This window comes from the organism of the source record quoted next, unplaced genomic scaffold (assembly GCF_019419815.1).
Source record: "Pyrus x bretschneideri cultivar Hongxiangsu unplaced genomic scaffold, Pyrus_bretschneideri_v1 Contig37, whole genome shotgun sequence".
Lineage (NCBI taxonomy): Eukaryota > Viridiplantae > Streptophyta > Magnoliopsida > Rosales > Rosaceae > Pyrus > Pyrus x bretschneideri.
The window spans coordinates 2,367,008-2,385,473 of record NW_025999690.1 but is presented as its reverse complement, the minus strand read 5'-3'; positions in this window follow the sequence as shown (position 1 = coordinate 2,385,473).

The following is an 18,466-nucleotide window of genomic DNA, read 5'->3' as shown; positions in this document are numbered from 1 at the left end:
GAGATACGAGGAGGAGAGAGAAGAAAATCCAAACCAAACCAAAGCTAGAGAGAGAATAAGCTCAGAACCCAAGAAACCCAGCAATGTAGCAGCAGAAACAGTGGCAGCAGCAGCGAAGCAATTAATGGTTCTTCTGCTGCGGCAAAAGAAGGCCTAAAAAGTTGAAAGAAAAGGCGGTGGTTTGGCTTTTGTAGTAAAAGTTTGACTCAAATTTTCCATAGCTAAAAGCTTGGGATTTTATACAATTTATAACAAGTAATATGTTTCAAGTAGTTGAGTTGCAGGAAGACACAAAAAAACCAGAACAACAGCAACACTCCTCTCTCTGCTCTTGTCGTCATCAGTTCACCTCCGAGCTCGCCTGGGCCCTCTCCGGTAGACAAAGACAGAGAACTTGGTAGGCGAACAACCATGGCCGACGCCCACTTCCATCTGCAACCACAACTCCATCTTAGTCTTCTGCACATCTGCACAAACTCGATGGAATATTTTTAATTTCTTCCAGCGCCTATATTTTTATCTTGCAACCACAACTTCATCTTAGTTTTATTTTGTACCCATGTATTAATTTTCTTGGGAAAATTTGAAATTAGTCCAATTTTATAGCCTACCTTTTGAAATAGGTCCAATTTTTAGTGACTTTTGACTTTTGAAATAAGTCTAATTTTTAATTATTTTGGACCCATTTCAAAAAACCCCTAATTTCTTTTAGCGCCTATATTTTTAAAAATTCATTTGTACTCATAATTTTTAATCTTTTATTTGTACACTAATTTATTTATAATGTACCCATTCTTCTTTATTAATGTACCACTTTGTTATATGTGAAATGTACCAATTTTTTTGTAAAATGTACCAATTTTTTTTAACACTATGGATACATTCTTTTGCCATTTATTTCTTCTTATTTTTACATAGTTTTTATCCATTTATTCAATCAAAATGTTTGAATTTTTTTGTTGTAACCGTTTCTAATAGTATTATAATGAGGGATTTTAAATTTATAGGATTATAACTCTCATAAAATATCAAATAATTAATGTCAAAACTATAAAAATATAAATATTAATAGTAATATAATGAGGTGTACAAAGTCAAAGAACCTTGATCAAACTTTGAATACTATTAAGGTTTTAATCAAAGAATGTTAAGGATTAGGGACCCATCCAAAGTATCCCTTTATACATTTATTGACACACCCTGACCCGGAAAGTCCTCTAGGACTCCAAATCGAGTTGTGTTGGTCGACACTTGGAAGGTAACGAAGCCATAAAGTGTAGTGATGTAGAAAATATGAATAAATTCAAACCTAAAAGTGTCTAAATACAAGAGTGCACTGTGAGCGGGAATGAACTCATTTCACACGTGACGTCAAAGCATCAGTAAAGTACAGTAGAGTAGATTAAGAATCATACCATCGAAGGTAATCTTCAATACCGAGATTTGACACAAATCCTCATCAATAAGAAAGCTCACTTATTAAAACCTAGAGGGGCAAAAAGAAACAAGGATGAGTGGGCCTGAAAATGAATTTTTAATAAAAACCTTTTGAAAATGTTATAACCCTCGTTGTAAAACCCGTATGGTTTCCAAAAAGTCATACAACGACATAGTATGAAATGAATTGCAAAACAACACATTAGGGAACTTCAAGTTGTGAAATCTAGGCATACACCATGCTAGGTTGCTTCTTAGAAGAATATAATTTGATGCATACATCATGATCGGATTATAGAGTTGGGAAACTTAATCATCAACATAGGAGTTGTTAATTGGATAGTTGATAGCTAAGAATCAGAATAGGATTCTTATTGGTGAAATTGGATGCCATAGCCCTTAACGTCTTGTTTGTTCTTAAGTTTTACTGTTATCGGTTTATTTATTTTCTTAAACTTTTTGCAATTTTATCTTTTAATATTAATCTTCATAACCAATATTTCCTTTAATTTTCTTGTTCAATAATATTTTCAATTTCACTTGTGTGTTTAGTGGTTAGTTTTCAAATTAAATCATCGTTCCTTGTGGGATTCGACTCCGTACTTGCACTTCTATACTATCTACGAACTGTGCACTTGCGGATAAACATGATTAGAATTAATTTATTTTAGGTTGCTCTAATTTACTCATCAATGGAGTTTTGGGTGTTGTTGGTGTATTAAATAGGATGTAGGCGAATTGAGTGTTGTTACCATGATTAAGTGCAGTTAATAAAACATTATAGTTGTGAGGATAAGCAAAGGATAAGAGAGAGGATTGCAGTTGGTTGAAATAAGTGGAATGCAAATAGGGGGTTTGAGTGAAAAGATGGGATTAAAATCCCCCCTTTTTGCGAGAGTGTGCAAAGACCGAAGGATTAGGAAGGAAACGATCTCGCTCAATATTAGTTTGGCGGCCGGATTTGTTGATTAAAATTATGCACGTGGCTGCCTCATGGGGATGCCACGTGGAATTACATGTGTAATAACAAAATTTTGTGAATAAAAAAAATATAAATCATTTCAACATTCAGTACAACTGAAAAACAGTAAATTTTATCAAAAGAAGAAAATGTTTTGAAAGCAATAAAATTCGCAGACGTTGTTCAACATTTCTCATTCCTTCGTTGGCTTCATGACCTTGTAGGGTTTAAATTTTGGTTTTTTCATTTTTCAATTGGCTGTAATGATAAATTTACATGTTATATTGAGTTTGTTGTTTTTTTTGTTTTGGGGAAGGGGGGGGGGGGGGGGGGGGGGTGGGGGGGGGGGGGGTTGGGGGTTAAAAAAAGGAAGTTAGGCTCTAATCCTTAGTTAATTTTTTTTTTTTGGGGGGGGGGGGGGGGTGGGGTTTAAAAAAAGGAAGTTAGGCTCTCATCCTTAGTGATGACACTTGTTTGATTGAAACCATGTCTTTTCAACTTTTGATCGAAGTTCTTTCATCAGTATTTTAATTGTCAACTCAACATTTTATATTATTTTGTTATAATTCAGTATTTAATAATTTAATTGAGTGTTTAACTCCTTTTCAGGAAACTAATTATCATAATTTTTAATACAATTAAACTCTTAAATGGCTTGGTTATATTTTTGATCTCTTTTCTTCTTTTCAGTCTGATGTGTTTCCTTTTTAATCCTTTCTTTCTTTTTTGGTTCATTGTTTTGTTATGCCCGTTTATATATTATGGTTGTTGGATGCAATATTTTTTTTGGTGATCCAATTTATTCATATGCAATGTCTTTTGTTTATACAATATACCCATAAAGTTTTATGTGTTTGGAATACTTTTTGTTTATATTATGTACTATGGGTCAATATTATTATTTTTCATATTATGTACTCATGTATGTTATGGGTACATATTTTTTTATTTCTATTATATCCACATATGTTTTTTTATCATAGAATGTATCCAACTTACAATTGTTTTGAACACCATAGGTACATTCATTTGATATTTATTGTTACAAACTTATATTGTTACAATGCTTCTTATCCATTTATTCAATACAAAAAATTTAATTTTCTTCTTTTTATTGGCTAGTCTTTTCTAATTTATAAGCCACGAAATGTAAATTTTTATTATCAAGCAATCAATGCTAAACACACGAAATGTATATTGATAGTAATATGGTGAAGTGTACAAAGTCCAAGGGAGTTTGATAAAAAAAATTGAAAACCATTAAGGTTTTAGTCAAGGGACGTTAGTGTCTAGGGACAGGATCTAAAGTCTGCCGAGGATATTGGTCTCTTATCCCTAGTGTTGATATTACTTAGATTGATTACTTTGATTGAAACCTTATGTCTTTCCCACTTTTGATCGAAGTCCTTTGACATTTTGCCACATCAGTATTTTAGTTGCCTAAGAGATATATAAGTTGCCAGAGAAGAATCACATGCAATTCGTAAGGAACTCCAACCTCTAACCCCAAGTAAAGAGACAACATGAGCAACAACTTGGAGTTTGCCTCCAACTTATAAAATTTCAAAAATACCACCAAATGCTTGTAAACCAAGTGAACCTTTAGCAGCGTCTTTAGCAGTATCTACTTTAATCTATGACAAAGAAGAAGGACACCACAACTTCTAAACAATTTTGGAGCTTTTGAAGGACATTACAATAATGCAAACAGCTAGGATATCCTAAATAAGTTGAATTTTTCATGAAGATTAACCATTACAATGATGCAAACCGCTAATTCAGTCCCTTTTTCTTTTCATATCAGGCAGTAAAATGTCAAACAATACAATTTTGAAACATTTGAAAGATCCTAAACCAAAATTGGCATCACATTCATAAAGGAGTAAAATGATTTCTTCGTGTCATTATAATGAAAACATGAATCTGATTCATGATTATATGCATTTCGGCATTACACAAGGCCGTCTCTGAGAATTTAGGATTCTATGTGAAATTTTAGATGGGGCTCTCCTTAATATAATCTTTTAAGAGTATACTCATATTTTTTTTAAATACTAATTTTTGTTTTGGACATTGTACAAGGGAAATGATAAACACATACATTTTTAACCTCTCAGACATCTATGTTTAATTTTTCTGATTGTTTTTATTTGGTTTATTCAATTTGATGGTAAAAATAAAAAGAGATCTGAGAAACAAAAATGTTGTGTGAAAATCAACTACCAATAAACAAATCTATTATTAAAACTAACACAAACTTTAAACAAAAACTCATGATCAATTAAGGTACACTCAACTAAAATTATAATAGCAGTAAAAACATAAAACACCTAAATTACTATGTCAATTCAATAGACAATAGTATTATATATATGTTAAATGCCTTACATTATTTGAATTGTGAGCACTTCAATTGAGTATTTGAATGATCTCATTTATTGGGGATTTACTTAAGAGCAATATTATGAGTTAGGTAATGCTAGAGAGACCAAATTTCTAACAACTTTTGTAAACTAAATGATGTGGATGTTAATGATTGGATTATTACTTAAGTATTGATTTACATCTTTATTTCCTATTGGTGACACATCAATTGGTTTGCAAATTTGGTTTAAAAATTTGGTCTCCCCAGCATTATCCTATGAGCTATGAACTTTATGAGATAATTAATCTAATATTCATGTCCCTATTAAAATGACCCTGAATGCCCATTTGGACTTTGAATCAAGCTGTGTTGGCCAACACCTGGAAGGTGACGAAGCCATAAAGTGTAGTGTAGTATCCTTGGGTCACGCCCAAACAATAATAAATAAACAACCTAACGTATAAATAAATAGAAATACTAAAGTAGATGGACCTACCTATCCACTTGTTTAACGAATCCAACAAAAAGTTATTGATATTACAGTTTGTAGCCCATAATATTGACAACTCACAATTGTCTCGATAAGTAAGTAACAAATTCCCGAGAGTGCAATATTACCATCATGCCCCTCATTGGGAATTACATATAAATCCTCCAATTAGCGCCTCAATCGCGCTCACGTACTGCCCTCTTGGGCGACAGCGCAAATAGCACACAATTTGCTACATTGTAATCTCAATCATTCAAGTACCTGTTCACAATACTCTTTTGTCAATCATGTGCTATGCATAAAATTTCCTTACTACGTCTCAACAGTGCCATACCCAAGACCAAATATTGTAATCGTAGTTACAAGCAACTAAAATAAAGATAACTATGTGTTACAACCATGCTAATTGTAGAACGGACAAAATGTAACATGTCCACTAAGGGTTGAATAGCTCGTGTCAAACTAATCACCAGTCTGAGGGTGAAATGTGGTACGTGACAAAGCTTAATACACACGGCCTTCAAGAAGGCTTCCCAAGACTTGGAAATGAAACAAGTGCGATAGTGAGATGCAATAGTGACATGCACACCATGTAGCCGAACAATGTAATTTACCACACCTTAGCGAGTAGATTCATAGTGAATTTCCCTCGAATTTAGCAAAAACTATGTTGAGAAGGCTAAAAGAACACTCAAGAATCTGAGGGTCAAAACAAGTCCATCAATCTAGGATACAAAGTAATTGGAGTGAACGCATGATATCTCACTACAATGTATTTGTTGGGTGATTGAGGAATTAATCGTCACAACTAAAATTTCAGTGGCTGAGCGATTCTTCTAGACAATCTGACTATCCTAGAAACAATACGAAGTGTAGTGGGTTTGACACATACTCAAGTTTGATTGAGATGTCTTCCGGCACAAACGGGTGAATATGAAATCACAGTCAAAGTAGATGTTGATCAAAACGTCAGAAAATCTGAAAATTTCAAGAATAAGTAATTTAACTAAATGGTCTAAAATGTAGTCCCTCTAGACCAACGAAAAGTGAGCTGACTAGTCAAATCGGTTGATAATCACTGAAACATCATCATGATATCCACATATACAAGATACCTTTTACCATGAGCTTATGGTGAAATGCCCATCTTCATTCGAATACAGAAAGTGATTATAATCACTCAAACGATTTCTTGATGATTCGTAAATAACATCATATCCAAACTTGTGAATTCTAGCTGAAATGAAATAGGAAAGGCTGAGAATGCTCAAAGTGTAAATATGTTTTTGCTGCTGTAAATAGTAACTACGTTTCCACAACCAGGATGATACACGATAGTGCAAGCGTAGACGTTGTCCTGGTTCTTCCATTGCCATTGTCAGAAATCTAATTCTTTTCAGATGAATATGTACTTGAGATCTCTAAGGGTGATAAAGATTTTAGACGCGTTTCTCCACAGAGAAATGTCATCCAGTTTCCAAGTAAAGATGGTAACTGTTGACTCAAAGTCATAAGTAAGATGGTTCATTTCGTACAGTTCTAACCATTAGAAATATAAGTGATACTTTGTCATGTTGCTTCTGCACAGTCGAAACATACAAAGAACACTTCATCATGGATTTTCAAGATCGTCAAAGTTATCGAAATGTGTAAAACCAATGTGAGATGACACAATAGTTCAGTTGTCAGGAACTTTATTCATGGTCAACATCATAAATTAAACTAACTTTCCTCGGTCGTAAGTGAGGAAAGACACTCTAGCTGAAAAATTGCTTAACAAATTGTTGATAAATCGACAAGATCGAAGATATCTCGAATTTCACAACACTTGTTGAGAATTTCAACCTTCCTCCATTAAACCCTTTTGGGAAGAAGAAAAGAATATCACCCACTGAGAGCTCGTCTCCCCACGAAACATACCTACTATAAACAAGTTTGAAGAATTTGGTCTCACTGCCGAGGTAGATGAGAAAGTCATCGATAAGACCACTATGAATTCGTCAGGCTATGGAAGAAAACTCGAGTTACAAAGGTTGGTCGGGTAGACCATCAATTCAAAGTGTGGGTATTAACGGTTTTTAATCGTCACCCGATGGAGTTGCTAAAATCTAGGTACGACCCTAAGGTTCGGCCTTTCACCTTCGCAAATAGGTTAGAGATTTCCAAGATAAGGTGTTTGGTTGGATAAATTCCTAATCGGTAAGCTTTAGTAACTAAGTTCTCAATGAAGTAGGACTTGTTCGAAAAGTCGCAAGGGAAAACTGGTGTAGTATGAGAAAGTGGATCGATGGTGTACTTCACTTCACCATTTGGTGATATCTGAAGTAACATTTGGAGAAATGATGCCAAAGATATACGTTCTCGAAACGTACTATACTACTTCCTTTCACTACGACGTGAACTAAAAGGTCTTCACAACTTTCTCTATATTCAAATAGGTCTTACAATGGAAATTAACTCGTGCTTCAATTGTAGTGTTTACCGGGTGGCAGTGACCACAAGGATGAATGGTCAAAATGTTCTGGTTACCTAGATGGGTAAAATAGTTAATACAACTATGAGTTTGGACTATCCTCCAAAAGGGCTTGCTCCTAAGTGTCTACAATTTAGTTTCTTCGGCTCAGGTAGCCACTGTTAATCAGTCTACAAGCCGCATCGCTAATTAACACATATATGAAACTTTGATATTGTTTGATACCCTGAAACTGTGAACCGACATTCTGGCATAAAGGTATCATTCCTAAAACTAGCATGTGTTCAGTATCAGAAATCATACCGCTTGAATACTGGTTAACAGTTCTTGGATATCGAAGAATATCGTCAATTAGTAGCACCAACATAGGTTGATTACAAGCTAGAGCCTGCTCGGGTAGTTGGTCTCAGATAATTGGTAAGAAACTAGTCTTAGGAGGTGGTTTCATTGATTATAGGGAAAATACTTACTACTTCGGGGATTTATGCTAACCGTAAGCATAACAACTCGTACACATGTGCCTATGCTCGTGGAAATGACGAGCATAGCACCACAATAAATTCTAGAAGCTGGTATTGGTTGGAATGTCCTAAGGCCGGAAAAGAAATTTCTAATAACTTACTTTGGAACATATCTAAAGAGATTGAATCTTCCTCCAGAAGATCCATAATTTTAACTAGTGCGTTTGAGGAGATTCGTGCTATCGGGGATCAAAAGTGGCTGTAATACCCTGAAAATTTAAATATATGAAATAGAATATTCATAATTATGAATATGTGGAAAAAATAAAAAATAAATCGATTTTGGGTTGTGGAAATTTAAAATTTTGCTATAAAAAATTATTATAATTTACGTATTTGTATTATTGAGAATTTATATTATTTTATTTGAATTTAGTTTTAAATTAAAGGAAAACTAATGAAAAGGGAAACTTTGAGTTTTAACGATAAAGACAAAATAAAGGGTAAAGTGAATAGTAACAGGATTTTTTTTTTTAGTGTAAAAATGTGATTTTTCGTTAAAGTGAACAGTACCGTGGGCTTTTCGTTAAAACTCCCTTAAATTAAACTAGTTATGAAGTTTGAAGTTTGGAAATTAATTATCTAAAATCCGTATACCTTTTGAGGTCACAATTTATATTTTTGAATAAAGCTCGATCTCATGAACACATTACGCAAACTGTTCATGAAACGAAGTTATAATGAAGAAGTTATTAACGTTTAAAGTCAGGGATATTTTTGTAATTTTAACCCTCATCTAGAAGGCTCCAGATTTTCTGGAGCAATGGATGTGCCACGTGTGTGGCTATGATGGAAAGGAAATAAGAGAAAATGAGGGGGGGTGGACAAATCAGGGGGGGGAGGAAAGAAAAGTGACCAATGGGGGAGAGAAGAAATGAGGGGAAGGGAAAGAGGCGAGAGGCATGGAATCACCCCAACCCGTTACACCTGCCAACCCGACCCGGTTTCTTTGCCCTTCTCTGGCAGTTTTTCGTTGATTTTTTTGGCGAATCACCTCAAATAACCATGGGGGATACACTCCATGACTTCCCTCTACCTATTACACCCCAAGATTGTAGAAATTTGGCCTTGAAATTGTAAAAACCGCACTGGTAGGTGCACGAGTCCTTTGCCATCGATCAACCAATTTTGAAATGATTCCATTCGATCACCACCACCTATAGCCTTCTCTTGAGCCCAGGAACAAAGCCTAAACAACTGTAGGGGTGGCATAGTTGTTTTGGAGTCGAATCAAAGCACACCCAAATCTAGGGTTCCAACGGTTCATGGGAAAATTCAGGCATTTCCCGGCCAAATTGGACTTGGCCACAGGTATGAAAATTGCTCTTCGCACTGAGATCTACTTGCCTGTAAAATTTGGTAATTTTTGGAAGTAGTTGAATTTTCAGGGGAGATGGGGCGGTTGACAGCCACCCACGGTCGAGCATGGCAAGTGGGCCGATGCTACCTTATCATGCAAATTTTGATATTTTAAATCCGTAATTAGTACCCATTTGATGTGATTCAATTATAAATCTAATGTTGAATATTTCTGTTACTAGAATATTTCGGAAATGGATTAAAGAATAAATGTGAACTACGAAATGCTTGATCCCGCTTAAGGGTACGTAGGCAGTCTAGCAAGGTTAGATGCAGCATTAAATAATTGAGATTAATATGTGGTTGGGAATTTGAATTAAGAAAAGAAATTTGGTGATTAATTGTAAAATTAAATCTTATGTTTTGGTAATTAAGTTTCGGTTATAGAGTTTGTGAGTGATTAATAATTTTAAATAAAGAATTGTGATTAATGGTAGTTAAATAAACAAGAGTCTAAATTGGCCTGTCACAAAAATTATATTTTGAAACAAATGTTTCGGGGCCGGTCATTACAGTGGCTGCCCCAAGATGGTCTTCTGTCGAATGCTACCACTTTAACACCAGGTTGTCACTTAATGATGTTTCTAGAATATCGACGAAATAAACTTCGTAAGGATTCAAATGGATTGTATGCTAACAGGTACTATCAAGGAATCAAAACCATTTCTGGTTTCCTAACTCAAAAAGGTTGGTAGAAATGATTATATGGTATTCGAATTGATCGGTAAGTCTCTGATATCACATAATTATCAATATATTAGCCCTACTTTAGGGTCATCAACTTGTCTCAACTCAGAATTTTTCCTTGACAGGGAGGTTCTTCGTTTAAGTCTAGGGGTGGTCGCCAAAACGATTTTCTCGAGTCAATAAGTTGACTAATCCGCCCAAAGCTTAGGAAAAGCTAACATGTTTTTGTAGTCGACAAGGTGGCAAAATTCAACATCTAGGCTCAAGGATAGAGAATTCTTACATCACGCATGTGATGAATGCAATACTGCCCAAACTTATGCTCTGGTACCAAACTGACACACCCCGACCTGGAATGCCCACTTAGACTTCGAATCGAGCTGTGCTGGCCAACACCTGGAAGGTGACGAAGCCATAAAGTGTAGTGTAGTGGAAAATGTGAATAAATTTAAACCTAAAAGTGCCTAAATATCAGAGTGGCGCAAGCGAAATTGAAGCCAGGGTTACGACAGAGGTTTTACGGAACTACAAATTTGAAAAGTACTTTTGTAAAAATTACTATTTCTTATTATATATATATCTCTCATAGTTATTTTTCTGTTGTCTTTTCACTACTCTTGTATAGTAAATGATTTTAAATTTCGGGGATGAAATTTCTTAAGGTGGGTAGATTGTGACAACCCTTCCCTAATTTTACGATTTTATAAATTTTAAAAGTGTGAATTTATGAAAATTCCAAGAGGCGATATCGTTAACCGTCATTCGTGACACGTATGGCTATCACTTTATTGTATTCTCGAAGTACTCGACGATACGAACACGTAGGCGCAGAGGAGAGACGAACCAATCTAAAAAGAAGAGAAATAGGAGTGACCAACTAGAGAGGGAAGAAATGAGAGAAATGAGGGCGATGAGAAACACCAAACCCGAATCTTTTCCCCTTTGACCTCGTATATCCGACCCGACCCCCACCAATGCTACCAATTCCAATGGGTTTTCTGTCCATTTTCCAACGAACCACATCATCTAACCACCTGGAAAACATTCCCCAATGTTCCCTCTTCCCTTTACACCACAAATTTGATGAAAATTAGGCCTGATTTCATTAAACCGCACTGGTGAGTACGAGGGAAGTTTGCCAGCAGTCGACCAATTTTGAAACAATTTCCTCGATCACCAGCACCTACAACATCCTCACGAGCCTAGGAACAAATCCCAAACAAGTTTGGAGGCGGCGAAGCTGTTTTGGAGTCGAATCAAGAACACCCAAATCTAGGGTTTCCGACAGGAGACGAATTGGAGCATTTCCCAGCCAAATTGTACTTGACCACAGGTATAAAACTTGATCTACTCATTGAGATCTTCATTCTGGTAGAATTTGAGAATTTTTTGAAATAGTTGAATTTTCCTATGAGTCAGGGCAGCCTGCCGCCGCGTGCAGCGGCGCATGGGCCGAGACCCTACCTGTCCTTCCTAGACTAATTTGAGTACCCTGATTCCGTATGTGATGTTTAATTAACGAAATCTCGTCGTATGCTTATAGATTTGATAGAGACTGCCACTTGGACATTTTATGATTTGACGATCCATCCATTAGATCGTCATCAAACTTTAATATGTTGTAGTATGTAATTTTTGAGTATCATAGGAATTGACAGAACAAGAATCCAGCATATGGATCTTCCCGAATTGGATTTCTAAGTTTGTAAATCTAAACATCGGCCACCACTTAATTTTAGCGATTGGTGGAGATCCGACCATTGGATCGTTCCAAAACTTTTGGATGTTGTTCTAGAAGCTTATTGAAACCATTGGAAAGTTACAAATGAAAAATCTGAGATGCGGATCTTCAGATTGAATTACGCAAGGTTATGGACCCTACCGTCGACCTTTGATTGACTGTTGATTTTTGGCCAATGGGTTTCAAGTCATTTTAGAACATCCTTGGGGATGTGTTTTATGTAAGTTAAGTGTTCTATTGATAAGAATTCTGAGATGTGATTTGATAATTGTTCTAGTCAACGATCGCTCGTGATGCCTCAATATTCGTGCTAAGGAGTTGTAACGCGAACTTCAAGTGAGTGGGTCCTTTCCTTTTATAGTGTGTGTGTGTGTGTGTGTGTATTTGATTGATAGTTTCCATTTATGCATTTGAAAAATAATTTCTTACATAAGCCTGGATTAGACTAAAGTTTATAAGAATTAGCGAAATGACGAAATTTATGAAATATGCTAAATCCTACGGGATGCGCAGGTAAGTCTATTATGTTGACTAAAATTATTGAATCGTTATTGCATGCTTATATTTATGTAGTCTGCTCATCATTGCTACACCCCGGTGTTAGTGCTCGTCCAAGGCCAGGGCCAGTCTTTCATGTGTATGTTCATCTCCACACTGCACGTTCGTCTTGGATCCAAGTAGGTGCCAATCCTGTCTTACAGGTTGCATTAGGCAATTCTGACCCGTAGGTGACCGCGAATAGCGCCAGTTTTCACGTGATTGTAGCACTTGAGCATATATTATGATTACACCCAGTCCTATCGTACATGTTGCATTAGGCAACTCGAACTCATGTGCTAGCATAGATTGATGAGCATTAGTTCAATCATACAGGTCACATTAGGCGACTCCGACTTGTGTGCTAATATAGATTGATTGAACACTTGGTTTTACTTATATTACTGTTGAGATATTGTGATGTGGCATACTTTTGGATTTATTGTTGATCTGCATTTGATTTCATACCTATATGTAGTATGATTTTCTGGAAACTATACATGTTTTACGGCGAGGGGTTATAACGTTTTCAAAAGGTTTTTATAAAACTTTATTTTCAGGCCCACTCACCCTTATTTTTCGCCCTTCCAGGTTCTAGTAGCAAAGCTTTCTTACCGACGAGGATTTTTGGCAAATATTGTTATTGGATATTACCTTCAATGGTATAATTCTCATCTTACTTTACAGTACTTTACTTATACTCTGACATCACATGTGAAATGGGTTCATTCCCTCTCATAAGCACACTCTTATATTTAGGCACTTTTAGGTTTAAATTTATTCACATTTTCCACTACACTACACTTTATGGCTTCGTCACCTTCCAAATGTCGGCCATCACAGCTCGATTCGGAATCCAAGTGGGCATTCCGGATCAGGATGTGTCATAAACTATTTTCAATTTATTTATTATTGTTTGTTGCTATTTATTTATTATTGAACAAAATTATATATTATACAATATATCTAAGGGGTGCAAAAACATCGAGGTTCATGTGCAATAGCTTCTATGTCTCCCCTTCAAAGTCGGCACTGGCGTTACATGTATATATAGATCGTCACATTTTACAAAACAAAAATTATAGGCTTTTTATATTAGCATCCCACAAAATATTGAATGCACCCCACATTAAAATTTAGTATTAAATGACTTATTTACCCTACTATGCAATGACAATTTTGACCTTATTAGGTTTGTAAAAAAAAAAAATTAAAAAAAATTCTATATACACCCCAAATCACTTTTAATATATTATTTATCTTCTTCAACTATCAATACCCCTCCGACCCACCATTGTTGAACAACCAATGAAACTACAAACATGTTGATTGAGAAAAAATATTTTTGACGAATGAAACATGAAATCGATATTTCGGAAGCTTCACATGAGATAAGACTTCATTTTTTTTTTTTTAGTGATTTTGATGACATCGATAATTATTTAATCTTGCTTTTAATGTGTTATTCAAGCTTCTATGTTCGTATTCATCTTTTAGGGATCAGAGGGATTACATGAAGAATTAAACACCTAAAATTACCACAAAATATTAAAAACAGACGACATGTGTTTTAATGGTGGAATTAAAAACAATCCACATATACTTTAAATCTCAGGCGGCATCTTTTGTCAAAATCATAGTCGGCATTTTTTGTCCAAATTAAAAGTTTTATAAGATTTGAGAAATGTGAGTTGTATAGAAATCAAAATATGGGGTGTATGAATGTGGAGTGTGAGGGTATCAAGGGGAAATATGTGGGGTGTATTTACATAATTTTTAATTAGAAAAACAAACGTGAGGTGTATTAAGTATGTAAAATTTATTCAACAATTTATGAGGTGTCAATATAACAAGCCAAATTATATACCAAATTCAAAGATTTTTAGACGTGAATCCGACCGTCGGCTAAAACAACATAAGAGTTTTGAGAAAAAGTAGATTAAAAAAAATTGAAGAAGCTTGACCGTTCTATTTTAGCCATTAACTCCGAACAAATAAGTAACAATCTCCTGCATAATTTTATTCTTGCTACTGGCAATTTTTCCATCTGAACCATATAAAGTGTAGTGTTATTTACACTCATTTTTACTTTTTATACATCCTTTCAATTTTTAGCAATCGAATTAAATAAATTAAAGAATATCTATAACAAATAATTAACAAGTATTTGTGAAAAGTAAAAACATGTGTGTGAATAACATTATCTATATAAACTTCCGTACATGATATATAGTCATAATACATAACTAGTACCGCACATTGTACGCTTAAGCATATTGTAGGGTTCTTTCAAGGCCCAACAAGAATAGAGTTTGAATTTAATAAAAGTATATTGGGTCTGTTTAGACCCAGTGAGGGTTGGAAACTTGGAGTTAAAAAGCTCTAATTGTTGAAAATGCTGCTGGGTAGTGAATACCTACAGTGTCTTGGTGGAGTTTTTTAATGCCCTCACAGATTGGTTTTTAACATTGACATTGTTTATGACTACACACACATTGCCAATTCCCATAACAGATTGAAATTGACTTTGGGGATGCAGGAAATCATATTTTCCAAAAGAGTGCTGTAATTTTTTCAATTTGTAATTAATGTATCAATATTGGAGTTGCTCTATAAATAGAGCACTCCGTATACTTTCAAGGTACACAGAGAAAATCATAGAGAAAAACATATAGACTGAAAGAAAGAAAGATAAATAACATCATCTATTCCTCCATCTTTTATTTGTCATCCACTTAAGTTATAATTACGGTGTGGTACTTTACATCTGCCTCGTATCTATCACTAAAAAGGTTATCTCTCTAATTTTTACATATTTATAACACTAATGAGTTTATTTTATTTTGAGTCGGACTTCAATGTTACACTGTTGTGAGTTTTATGCAAGATTTAACAAGCAAATTGTTATTGGTCCAAAAATTTCATTTTGCATTCAAAATTTTCAATAATTAGAAATAAAGAAACACTTGTGGGGAGTGTATGTGGTAGCAAAATGTGTCATCCGTTCAACAAATGAGGAAAGTATATTTTCAAGATATTAATTAGGAGAATATATCTTGGAATAATAGTGGAAGTATTCCTAATTGATTATGAGAGGGATTCTTTACTTGTTGATCTTTAATGGGAAATGTATTAAAGATAGAATTTAGTAATTAACCATATTTTTAATATGAGTATAACTCAAATCCGATAATTGAAATTGGCTAAAATACTTATATGTATTTAATATAATCATTATCTGACCGGTCAAATAATTTATGTGAATATATATGTTTAATACTTCACACATCTAATGTGACATCCCACATCGCCCAGGGGAGTGATCCTTAAATGTATATTCCCATCCATACCTAGCACGAGGCCTTTTGGGAGCTCACTGGCTTCGGGTTCCATGGGAACTCCGAAGTTAAGCCAGTAGCGCGTGAGAGCATTCCCAGGATGGGTGACCCATCGGAAAGTTCTCGTGTGAGTTCCCAAAAACAAAACCGTGAGGGCGTGGTCGGGGCCCAAAGCGAACAATATCGTGCTACGGTGGTGGAGCGGGCTCGGGAAGTGGTCTCCCCCTGGCCGGGATGTGACATCTGACCAAATTTGACTACTAAACTAAGGATAATGTTAGGGAAACCAAATTTTGTTAAGAGGCATTTTGATATAGATGCCTCAAATTTGATTTTTTTTAATCAAACATCTATAACTTTTAAACTTTTGATCAAACATTCTTCTACTAATTTTTAATTAAAAATTATGATTTTTATTGTATTTAATTAACCAACTAGTTTAGAAAATAATATCACAAATATTCTAAAATCAACACAAACATCCTATCTTATCTTATCATAATTCGTTCAAAATGAATTTGTCTTATTCAAATAATTTGCTGTTTTAAATTCTAAAAACACATAAACATCCTATTAACATGCAATTATGAAATATAACATGCACATATATTAAATATAATGTACCAAAAAGATATATTAAATATAACGGACCAATCATTTGGTACGTTATTGATACGTTATATAAATTTAATCTAGTTACATATTAGTATTTTGGTACGTTATGCAATTCTTTATTTAGTATGTACCAGATTATTAGTATGTTGTATTATCCTTATTTTGGTATATACAAACTTATGGTACGTTATGTGTACGTTGTGTAACCCAGAAAAAAGATAACTTTTCACATTAAAACATTGCACTAAAAAATATTTTGTCAACTCTTAATAATTAATTATTGCAATAGGACTTATTTTAAATAAAAATAAAAATGTGAAAACTCTTAGTTCACGTTTCTACTATAAGTAGTTGTTAAAAATTTCAAATTTATTTTCAGTTGCATGAAATTAGGCAATATAGTCTACATCTCAAATTTAATTATAAACGAACTCGTGTTTTCTTATAATCTATATAAAATGTTGAGTTGGAAATTGGAAAACTATATTTCATCCAATTAATCTTGAACCCCAGTAGATATAATTGAATCCTTAAATTGAGGTAGGGATGAGATTCCATAAAAATAGTAATAAATTAGTGAATATTATTGAGTGCATTTGTTTTTTTTTTTTTTTACATAGAAATGGATTTAAAAGATTTTATAAAATACTTAAATTAAGAATATATCTTTAATATAAAATTTAATTAAAAGGAAAAGCATTTTAATTAAAAGTTAAAAAATAACAAATGTTTAATTTAAAAAAAATATAAAATAAGACATCTAATTCTAATCTATCCTTTTATTAATTAAATAACATAAAATTTGATGATTAAATTATTATTTAAATATTAATTAGCGTAATTATTTTTTATTGATAATACTAGGGCTGGGCACGGGCCGGGCCGGGCCCAATTTTGAAGGGACCGGACCGGACCTAGGTTCAAAGGGAACGGGGCGGGCCGGGCCGGGGATTACATTTTTTAATATAAGAACCGGACATTACCCGGCCCGGTTGAAACGGGCCGGTTCGGGCCGGGTCCACGGGTCCCTTTTTTTTTTTTTTTTTTTTTTTGGTTGTTTGAAAGAAAAAAAAAATTGTACAGATTCACAGATTGCAAACTGCACAGATTGCAATCTGCAGAAAAAACTGCACAGATTGCAAACTGCACAGTCCATAATCATATAATCAATTAGAGCCATAAACAACTTCCTACACTGATATACATAATCGTGTTATGAAGTAAAGAATCTATTAAATAAGTAGGTTCTTTTCAGGCCACATTTCAGCCTCGAATGGCAGGCAACAATACTAGAAACTAGGTTTGAAATCAGTTATGAGAGTCATAATTGGTTTTAACATTTGTTTACATGTATGTTCTGAAGTCAATTTATTAGTTACCAACACTTCTTGAAGCAGCCAATACTTCCTGGAACGAAATTAAATTGATTAGTTACCAACAAATAAATATATTCCCTGGGAGCACTGGCTAAACTTCAACTAAATCAAGAACTAAGTATTTTGCATTGGCATACTTCATGACCTTTAACCAAGACACAAGTGATTACTGTACATGAGGTTCGCATCTAAATCATAATACTTCATCAGAAAGGTATTATCCTCATTTTCTTTTACAACAATTGCAGGGAACCAAGCATCAACTAAATTTTCCAGAAAATTAACCCATAACACATATTTGCAATTCTTACCTACGCGGTGTACTTGGAATTGTTCTCGACAACCTTCCCTACGACCCCAGTCCACCACCCATCTCTGTAATCCGCATCCACCACATCTCCCTCCTCAAAATTCCGGTCAGCGAGCTGCGGCAGCGTGGGCCTCAGGTGCTCCAAATCGACGTACTCCTTGAGCTGCTTAGCCCCAAAAACCCTAAATTCCCAAATAAAAAACCCACGTAATTCCTAAATCAATTGAAAAGCTTATGCAAAAATCCTAAATTCCTA